This window comes from Phyllostomus hastatus, unplaced genomic scaffold (assembly GCF_019186645.2).
Source record: "Phyllostomus hastatus isolate PE091 unplaced genomic scaffold, TTU_PhHast_1.1 phas_contig_86, whole genome shotgun sequence".
In the NCBI taxonomy this organism is placed as follows: Eukaryota; Metazoa; Chordata; class Mammalia; order Chiroptera; family Phyllostomidae; genus Phyllostomus; species Phyllostomus hastatus.
The window spans coordinates 14,209,388-14,219,955 of NW_025333977.1; positions in this window are offsets into that span (position 1 = coordinate 14,209,388).

Sequence of the window (10,568 nt, forward strand, 5' to 3'; positions counted from 1 at the left end):
CAATTTTATTCAACAACAGCTTTAGGGTTCATAAAACAACCAGTTTCATAGTTCAGTGAGAACAGTTCTACCAGGGACCTAAATAATGCAGTTTGGGTATACAGACAGCTTCCTGGTTTCAATTTGGGAGCATTTGGGAATATATTCAAATGGAAAGAAATGCATCCTTTAAGAAATAAAGAATGTTTTCAACCAAGCTTTAGGTAAGTATTAGGGGGGACTGGCAAACGCAAATCTGTACAGGGTGCACGAAGGTAAAATAACAAGAAAAGTAAGATGCCTGTTAAAAACAAATGCACACTACACATACAATGAAAATGGCATTGGACAAGTGGCCTCACGTTGGGGGCACACTAAGGCACGCTAGGATCTATGCCACCTCAAGCCTGTTTATTGCTCCTTACCAGCCTGTTGTTACCATAACCCAAATCGGGCCAGATGTTACCAGATCTCGTTTTTCCTGTGTATTACAATTTTGTTTCAGAAAACAGAAACCACCGTAGCTATTCTGAGCACAAAGGGCAAAGGGCCTCAAACAGGGAATTAGGCACTCACAGGTGTGCGGGCAGATCCCCAGGACTCAGCTGCTGAGCACAATGGAGAGCTCGCCCCCAAGGAACCTGTCAACTCTGCCTCCGACAGGAAGATGGGAAATCAGACATTTTCTCTAAATTGTTTGTTCTGGGAACCATGGAGAAATGAGAGAGCTACTGATTCTGTGACCGTTGGCTTCAGAGCCATACCTCACCTTTTAGGTCCACGCTGGCAACAAAGTAACGGCTTAAAAGATGCTGCTCACTTCACCTGTTGACCCCGACAAAGCTGGTGACAAGAATGCTGTCCCAGAACCTTCATGGTGCCTGCCACCAGGGCAGCGGGACCCCTGTCTTTGAAATATCATCTGAGTGCATCTGATTGGTCCAAGCAAAAGCTAAGTCACTTCTGGCTGCCCAGCTTAGAAAAGTCATTTTTAGCTGCTCAGACTCTGGGGGTGTGGGGAAAGGGGGGGCGTGTGGAATGCATGCAGAGTAATCATCTATTTCATTCACCATATTGAATTTTCATGCAAAAATCACCTGAGGTTTTTAATGTTGGTGATTAATCAATTTTTAAAAAACTGATGGGAGGGCAATAACATGGGAGTCAACAAAATACATTTTCCGCTTCATGGCCAGTAAGTGGAGGGTAGTTTCGGGCCCACGGCAGCACGTGGAAGGAGAGGTGAAGCCCTGCCCCTCCCCCAGCCTACATGTGATGGCAACTTGTATAGTGCTTATTTAAAGCACTAAAAATTGTACTAATTATTACAAGTAGTAAATGCCGCATGAAATAATTTTCCAACAACACATGTTCACACAGTAAAAGTTTGTTTTTCTCCTCTCACCTCCCACTGACACTCCCCAGATGTAACCTCAAATAGCATTGTGAAATAAATCGCACTCCACCGCGTTTGAAGTTGAATCTTCTAGAAGCATCCTTTGTTTCAGCTGGTCTACCGAGGGGAAGCAAGAGCCAGAGTGTCTGGAGTGTTTGGACTCATTTGAGAACCTATTTGATGTCTGTCATGGGGGTTTAACTGGGCTACTGAGTCTGTTGACTGAAGAGCAGGCTAACTCTGCAATGCAGAGGGTTTACATCCAGCCTGGGAACAAATATAATTTCCTATAACATAGTTTATAGCCTAGTGAACAAATATAATTTCCTGTATCCGACATATTTTATAAGCTCTGTGGTAATCTCAAACTTTGTGGTTAATGGTCATATTTATTGTTAATATTTGAATAGCTTAGAGAGTGTCTTCTTGTCAGTAAACATTAAAAGAGAGAAGCTATAATTTATTGTAGTCTAAAAGGCTGTAGGCAAATATTTAAATTTAAATAAGACCTTTGTTCCTCTGGCTTGTCTTTTAACAAGGTCCTTGCTTATTGTGCTCCTGTTTTCACCAGAAAGTAAAGATTCTCTAACCTTCTTTTTCTATTCCTGTGGAAAAGAGTAATAATCAGCTCTCTTCAAAATACTTGGATCAACAAGACCTTCCCTCCTCAAGGTGTCTTATCAAATCCATAAGGAGCTCCAGTTTTATTTACATTCAGCCACGGTCATGTCAGGAATTTAGCTTCTAACTTTTATTAACACAACTGCCTTCCATTTAAGAAATTTGTAATATATACATTGTGTGTGCATGTATTTGTGTATAGAGAGAGCAGTTTGTGTGTACACACACACGCATGTTTATAAGAATATCACTTTCCAAACACTTTCACATAGTATCTCATTTAATTGTCACAACAACCATATAAGGAAAATAAGTTACCTATTATTATCTCCAAAGAGGCTCTAAGAAAGTTTCATCTTAATAGCTTCATTAAGATAATTCAACTAGTGAACCATCAGACCAGATTTGGGTCCTCATTTCTGAGTCCAGTTCTCTTCTCCCTAAACTGCATGTCTTCCCACAGAAACAGTAAAATGTAACTGGACACTTAGAGTTCACGTTCATACTCCTGCGGGAACGTGGGGAGCAGAAAGAGTTCCTTTCCTCCTTCCAGCAGTTAGAACCTGCTGCTGCTCTTGGCCAAAGGCTGTGTATATGCAGTGCCCTGAGAACTGGGTAAATACTTTGCAGCCACTTGTCTGCATCTTTGGTGTTAGTTCATGCAGAATTTAAGTTCTGATTTGTTTCTTTTCAGTCCTCTTAGAGATTGGAGAACCATCCCTAAAGCATTGTGTTGCTTTTCTTATAGGTTTATATACGTTTACCAATTAATTTAGAAAAATGTTTTCATAAAGATAAGTAATTAGAAATAATAATTCCACTATCCAAATATTTCTACGAGTAAAATTTTGATATCTATTTTTTCTGTCTTAACCAGTTTGAACTACAGTAATAAAATACCATAAACTAGGTGGCTTAAACCACAAAAATTTCTTCTCACAGTTCTGGAGGCTAGAAGTCCAACATCAAGGTTCCAGTAGATTCAGCGTGTGGTTTGTAAATACCTCCCTTCTTGCTGTGTCCTCGCGTGGCGGGCTCTGGTTTCTTCCTCTTGTTATAAGGGCACTCACACCATCACGGAGGCTCCCCCCTCAGGGCCTTGTCTAAACCTAATTACCTCCCAAAGGCCCCATCTCCACATACCAGCACATCAGGGGTTAGAGCTTCGATATATGAATTTCAGGGCAGTGAACACACACAACCATCCACTCCCTATAACAGGAATTCAATCTACAGCACTATTTTCCTTTATAAATCTGAACATTCTTGTAAATGAGATTATACTGTTTAATTTCTTTGCAACATGTGTTTTTTTCTCTAGAAATAGGAATATACCACAAATATATTTTCATATCATGACTTTTTTTAATGATCTCACTGCACAGTGTCAGAGTTTACTTTATATCCTTGATTGGGCTTTTAAGTCATTTCTGTTCTTCACCATTCCATGTGTGCTGTTTCTTTCATTTCCTGTCTCTTATGGAGCTGGAGCACCTAACCCTAACGCCATATATAGCCCCTGAAAGAAGTAACCCTCTTTCTACACAGACAATAGCTGCTTGGATGAAGCCTGTTACTCTTTTGTCATTCAGCTAGCAATCAGTTTAGATCATTTTAGAATGTTAACTAAGAGACCAAGAAAATGCAGTGCAAGAAGTCATTTCAAAGGAAACACGCCTTGCAGCCTAACACTGCAACCAAGAGAACCTTGACTGAAAGACTGTGGTAAAATCTAAGGCTGGATATAATAATTTTTAACATATGATTATTCCTTGGAATACTTCTTAGAAGTGGGATTGCTAGCTCAACTTTAGAGGTTTTTTAAAGGATTTTTTGATGCATATTACCAGATTACTCTCTAAAAATGTTAAACCAGATTATTCTCTTCCCAACCACCACTAAATCACTATTAATTTATTTTTCCAATTTGACTTCCCAAATGGCATCTCATTGTTTTAAGTTGCACACACATGATTTCCAAGTGAGCTTTACCATTTTCTATGAGTGTTGGGCATTTTTATTTCTTCTCTTATGAATTGCCTATTCATATCATTTGTCCATTTTTTTTCTGTTGAAGTAATCATATTGTCCTTATGGACTTAAAATAATTCTTTATATGTTATAAGCTTTAATCTTGATCAGGATCTTTTTTACTGTGGGGTAGTGGGAGCTAAAAAGAAGAGCAGGAAAGGCAGACAAAGGGTTTGGGCCAAGGGCTGCTGCAGCCAGAAGAGCACCAGGTAGGTGGACACGCCCTCTCCTGATTCCCCCTCCTCTTCCCCGACGTGTCTTTGACACGGGGTATGGGCGTCCGGGGCAGTCACAGAGACTTGCAAAGGAGTATGTACACACAGGTGTTTTTCAGGGAATTAATTTCCAGATCTTCAAATTTCACATAAGTTATTCCTAAAATGGACCGCCTGAGAAGTCCCTTTCTACCGCCCTTTTCTAAAAGTGTTTCTCCCACTTTAGAAAATCTTGCTGTGGTGATTTGCATGGGGAGGGCGCACAAAACGCAATGGGAATTGAGTGACATTACTTATAATTGCCTTCATTCCCATATATGTGAACAAGATTTTTTCAGTGTTTTTACTAAGAGATGCATTTTCAAGAATTAAAAAATCTTTCTCTTAATAATGACTGATGCAAAGTTGTAATATATCCATGTTGTTTTGATCAGTTATGCCATCTATTAATCATGATAGTGTAAGCTACCTTACAGTAACAACTTCAAACTTCAGTGGTTTAATATGACAGAATTTTGTTGTTTGTTCACATCACAGGCTGCTGCAGATGAGGAGGCTCTCCTTGGGGACTGTTGCCAAGGGGGGTTTAGATAACTCTGCTTCCGTCTTGCAAGTCCACCATCTCAGAATTCCAAGCTTCCAAGTGGGAAGACAAGGGAAAGGGGAGAGAGAGACAGACTTGGTGGTGGGCGTGGGGGTGGGGGTTAGTGTGGGGGAACAGATTAGAACTCACCCAGTCTTGACTGCCTACAACAGAAAACAACACATCATTTCTGCTCACACTCCCAATGGGAAACTGAGAAATGTAAATTTCCTGTTACCCCCAGGAAGAGGAAAGGATGGAGTGAACACAGCTTTGTCTCCGCCACAGGTACCCCCAATAATAGTTGTAATGACCACTCAGTACAGATGGGTTTTTAAAAATAGTTATGGGTACAGGTTAGAAAAAATTAATTTCACTTTATTTTTACAGAAAAGTATAACGTAGATAATCAAGTACCCTTAAGCCCACAAAAATGTATTAGGAAAAAATTCTGTAAAGAAATGGAAATAAGAATTCAAGGGGAGCCCTGGCAGGGAGCTCAGATGGGTAGAGTGTTGTCCCAATATGCCAACATTGCGGGTTCGACCTTGATCAGGGCATATACAAGGATCAATCAACCAATGAATGCATAAATAAGTAGAACAACAAATCTCTCTCTCTCTCTCTCTCTCTCTCTCGCAAATCAATTTTTTAAAAAATTCAAGGGGAAAGTGAAAAGATATAAAATTTGCAATTCTTACCTAGTAGTGATGGCAGGTGTCAAATTGCTATAGTAAATCCCATTGGATATATGTATTATAACAAGTTGTTTAATCGCTTTAAAAAGCCAGTATTTACAACAAACCATAAATTATGTCCTCTACTACTATTCAAGCTTTTGATAAAATGTTTTTACATTGCAACATGAAACTGAAGGAAAGTGCATAGCTTTTCAAAATTCCTTTAGGGGAGAGTGAACAAAAATGTTGTAGCCCAGGGTTCTACACTCCCTTTAGGAAAGCACCCACCCAACTGGATTTCAGTGTTTAAAAAACGAACAAGAAAGAAAAATAAGCAGTTAGTGAAGCTGCTTGTGCTGAACTGGGTTTGCAGCTGCTATGGGCTGCAAACCCCAGTCGTTTATGACACCAACTTCCTGGGGAACCTGAAAACAGAGAGGTCCAGGTACAGAGCCACACTTGTCCCTGCAACCAGACACACACTCCCCCGCCCCCGTCAGCCATACCCTGCTTAGCTTTGCAGTCGAGCTGCCTCAGGGCTTAAATCTTTTGCCCTGAAGTGGGTGAATGCTTATTGCCTTGTTTGTCAGCTGTTCACATTGAACCACTCTCCCAGCTAAATAAACATCCAACCACTTTCCCGGAATCATCCAAAGCAGCCTGTCTTTTTGACTGCCATAGATGGCAGTTTTAGGCAAGGGTCTATCTCTCCTTCCTAAAAAGGCCCATTGACCTTTATTGCAAGTGAAATAGCTTATGGGAACAGTAAATGGCTAACCTTACTGTACCATAAAACAGAGCTCCTAGCAGCCTCCCCTCTCTCCGCTCCGGCGTAATAGCACTCCTCGTAAAAGCCACACCATCTCAAAGGTGCCAACCTTTACACAAGCCCAGCCGGGGAGTGTCCAAAATGGCTGGACCAGAAGATTGTCTGAGGATACTGCCGACTGTATAGCAGATGTTTCTTGACTGGAATTCGAGATCACTTTATTTCTGCATTTGCTCTTCTCGTAACTAGTGGAAGTGACAACTGGCAATATGCTGGATGTATAGGAGAGGAAGCTTATGTGAAAAGGCCATTGAATGCCATCTAATTTGGAGATTGAAAAAAACAAATTCTACTCTCTGGAAGCAATGAAGTCAAAAGCCATTGAAAAGACACTTTGCCAGGTTTCAGAGAATCGCTAAACTATTGTAACAATTCTGTAATACCTACTGAGCACCAACCATCTGCAAGGTGATGTGCTGCAGGAACTAAGAAGAAAGATGTGATCAGTGTAAAAGTCAAGAATTCAGAAGGTGCTCTCTCTCCTGGCCAAGGCCCAGTCACCCCTTTGTTTTCCCTGTTTTATCCTCATCACGGAATTCACCACTACCTGACATTTTCTCCTCTATTTCTTTATTGGGCTCTCTCCCACAAGGTTGTAAGCTCTGCGAATGTTGACACTTGGCCCATTTTGTCCTCTGCTGAATCCCCAGTCTGTTACAGACTTTCAACACACTTTGCCGAAGAATGAATAAGTTCCCACCCTCAGAAGGAGCCTGGACTCACAATAGACAGAAAATAAGCCCCAAGTATCAATAATATTCAATTATTTATTCAGTAAACAAAGAGCTCAAAGAACACAGTAAGGGGCCTGAAGAATTGAAGGATCTTATTTTGCAGAAAGAATCAACTTTCCTGTGGAATGGAGTTTGACTGGGTTTCCATTCCCTGGGCCAGCGTGGGCTGGGGGGAGGGGCGAACTGTGTAGTGCCGGAGGGAATATTGGCTCTGTGCCCCTAATGTTGTATGAAATGAAGTTGCTAGCAATGCCTTCATGGTAATCAACAAATTAACAGGCCTTTGTTCAACATATCCCCTGTGCCTGCGTCATGCACTAATCAGTCCTTCCTCCAAACGGTACCCGGTAATCCCTGACTTTGCCTTCTCCGCCCAGGTGACACCCATGGCATCACCCGATGAAAAAAGGGAAGGCAATCTGTGCCTAAGAGTAAAGAGGCCTCCACAGAGTCTTAGCTCCCAGGGCACAAAGTCAGATTACGAGGTGATTATCTTGCTGGTGCCTTAAGGACAAACTACATGCCTGTGGGTGGTTCCACGAGCACTTCCCAGAACAGGACAGATCTTTCTGTATGTTATCAATCCTGGGCAGAGAAGGACTCTGGAAGAGGGTCTTACTCTGGTGTCAGAGACAATCTTTCTCCTCTTTTGGGTGGGTAGTCAGTATTGCCCAGACACCCAGAGGTAGAGGTTCTCTCGACACCTGCAGGCAGGTGAAGACTGAAGCAGGGACCCGCAGACCCAGCTGGGAGGGGCTATACTGTTTCTTTGTCAGTCACTTCCAACTTTTAAGAATGTCTTGTATTTTGTCCTGGTATCATCTGTTGTGAAGTGAAGAGGGCAGTCTGTCTCATGTCGGTTGGAGTGATAAAAGAGAGAAGTGTTTTCCTTTCTGTCTCATCCCAACTGAGGCCAGAATGGGCAGTGGTCACAGCAGAGGACAGCTGGGCTCCAAAACATCTCTTGAGAATCACTTGCAATCGGGACACAAGGTAGAGAGACCAAGAGAGGTGCTGCCTGCCTCAGACAGACTGGCGGTAGCCCCCAAGAGCACAGGGGACCTGGAGAATGCACGGAGGGACAGTTAGTGGCAGAGCTGTCCCTGGCAGTCGAGCCAGGGGGTGGTTGCCAAGTGCAGTCATTAAAAACAAGCTGGATCCACATAACTCTCAGTAAAATTGAAATTTTATACGCAAACTACTTTTATAGTGGTAAGGAATTATCCATTTATTCTAATTTTTTCCAAGGTAGCATCTTGATTAAGGGTGAAATACAAAAAGGTTTTTTATTAAAGTAAGGAAAATACAATATTTTTAACATATTTAACTAATATTGTTGAAGTACTACCCAATTAGAGGAGAGAAAAATGTGTAAACAATTTTAAAAGATGAGCCAAAATGAGAACTATTTATATATGATATAGTTATGTAGCTAAAAGAGAACCACACAGAAGCTATTGGAAATGACAAGATAATCCACCTGGAATGCTGGCTATACAATGCAATAACCAATAACTTTTCTACATAAGAACAAATTACAAAAAATAATGAAAAAAATCCCATTTAGAAGAGTACTCAGAATAGTAAAATACCTTACAATTAAAAATAGTAAACATGCAGGCTGTATATAACTGAACATTGAAAGAATAAAATAGCATTCCCTATGTTTATATTAAAAGTTAAATAGTATAAAGATGCCAAGTTTCTTGAAATTAAATTATTGATTGAATGTAATACCAGTAAAAGTGCCAACAAGATTTGTTTGCTCATTGTCGAGGTCACATGTGGAAAATAAAGATATCCATTATACGTTTATTATAGTTGCAATAGCCTGGAAACAATCAAAATGTAGTCAATAGGAGATTGGTCAAATCAAGGTGTATTCCCAGAGGATACCATTATGATATCATGCTGGGTTTTTTTTTAAAGGGGATATTTGCAGGCCTGGATGTGGAATAATCATTAAGATGTATTGTTAGATAAAAAGACCAAGGTGCAGAAATATATATACACACACATATATATACACACACATATACAAATGAGATGCCTTCATATGTGTGCATATATACAAATATAACGCATAGACATGTCGATATGCGCAAACATGTGGTATGATGTCATTTGTGTAAATACACATGCATGTGCACGCACACACACACTTCGAAGAGCACCCAAGAAACCTTGCCTCTGGAGATGAGGATAAGGAAATAAGGGAAAAAAGACCTTTCCACCATCTATCCCTTTTAGGCCATTTGGTGTTTTTATTATATGTATGTCTTAGCTTTTCAAGAGAAAAAGTCGTTGTTTTTAAACAATAAAAAGGAATAAAAAGCACAGACCTGAAAGAGTGCTCTTTCAATGTAACAGTATCCATTAAAATGTAAACAAGCGCTCCCATCTGCGCAGCCAGCCAACTGCTACCCGTACCCTGGAGAAATCCCCACCCAAGCGCACAAGTGGGCGTGTACAGAGCGACGGAGGCACAGCACGGAGGGGGCCACTCAAAATTGTCTTCCTGTGTCGTACCTACTATTTAGAACGTGAATAAATATTTATAATAATGAGAAATTGGAAAAAATATCCATCTACAGGAAGATGGTTAATAAATTTTGGTTCAGCTAAATACTTCACAGTTTAACATGAAAAAATGTTCATTATAATGTTTAAAGTGAAAATTGTAGAACAATATATGTAGTTTTTGGTGTAAGCATAGACGTGTATGGAAGGAAACATCAAAATGTAAGTAGTAGGTGCGGAAGACACTGTTTTATTCACTTCCCCCCAGCCACGCCTGCCTCTCCCCACCTCCCTCCCTCCGAGGGGGTCCGAGGTCTTCGATGGCGCCTGAATACCGGTGGGCTGGGTCACGCACATAGTCCTGGCTCCAGCCCTGCCTATAGCAAACTCTTCCCCGGGGTGCAGAGCTCACCTACAGCCACTGGCAAAGCGATTGTTTTTCGTTCCACAGCTTCAGTGTATTGGCTTCCGGGGAATTTTGCAGAAGGGAGAAGTGGTAGGACTGATGTGTCCCTGTGGCCCCACCATAACCCCTAACAGTACCTCCCGGCCCCTCTAGGGGGCGCGTTCCCATTTTACTTTTTTACACTTTGAACAACTGGCACCTATTTTTTTTAAGTTTATAAATCTATAAAAATATAAATGAACAAAAAAGGGAAACCATGACCAGTCCATAAGTTTGACCTTTAAAACGGACATAAAAATAACACGTAAAATGATAGACGTTTACTGATGTCTCTCACCATACTGTGCAAAGGATTTGTGACGACAGAAGAATTAATGATCACTGTAGTGAACCTGATGTCTGGTATTAGGCATAGTTAGCTAAGCAATAAAGAGAGAATATCGAGTTGGTAGTGAAGGAAAAAGTGTGTGACTTAATTTAGTGATAACTAAATTAAGCTCTATGTTTTTCTTAGAATTGTTTTCAATCCACCCCAAACCAACAGTGCAGGCTGGCATTTCAGTGTCATTAGCAG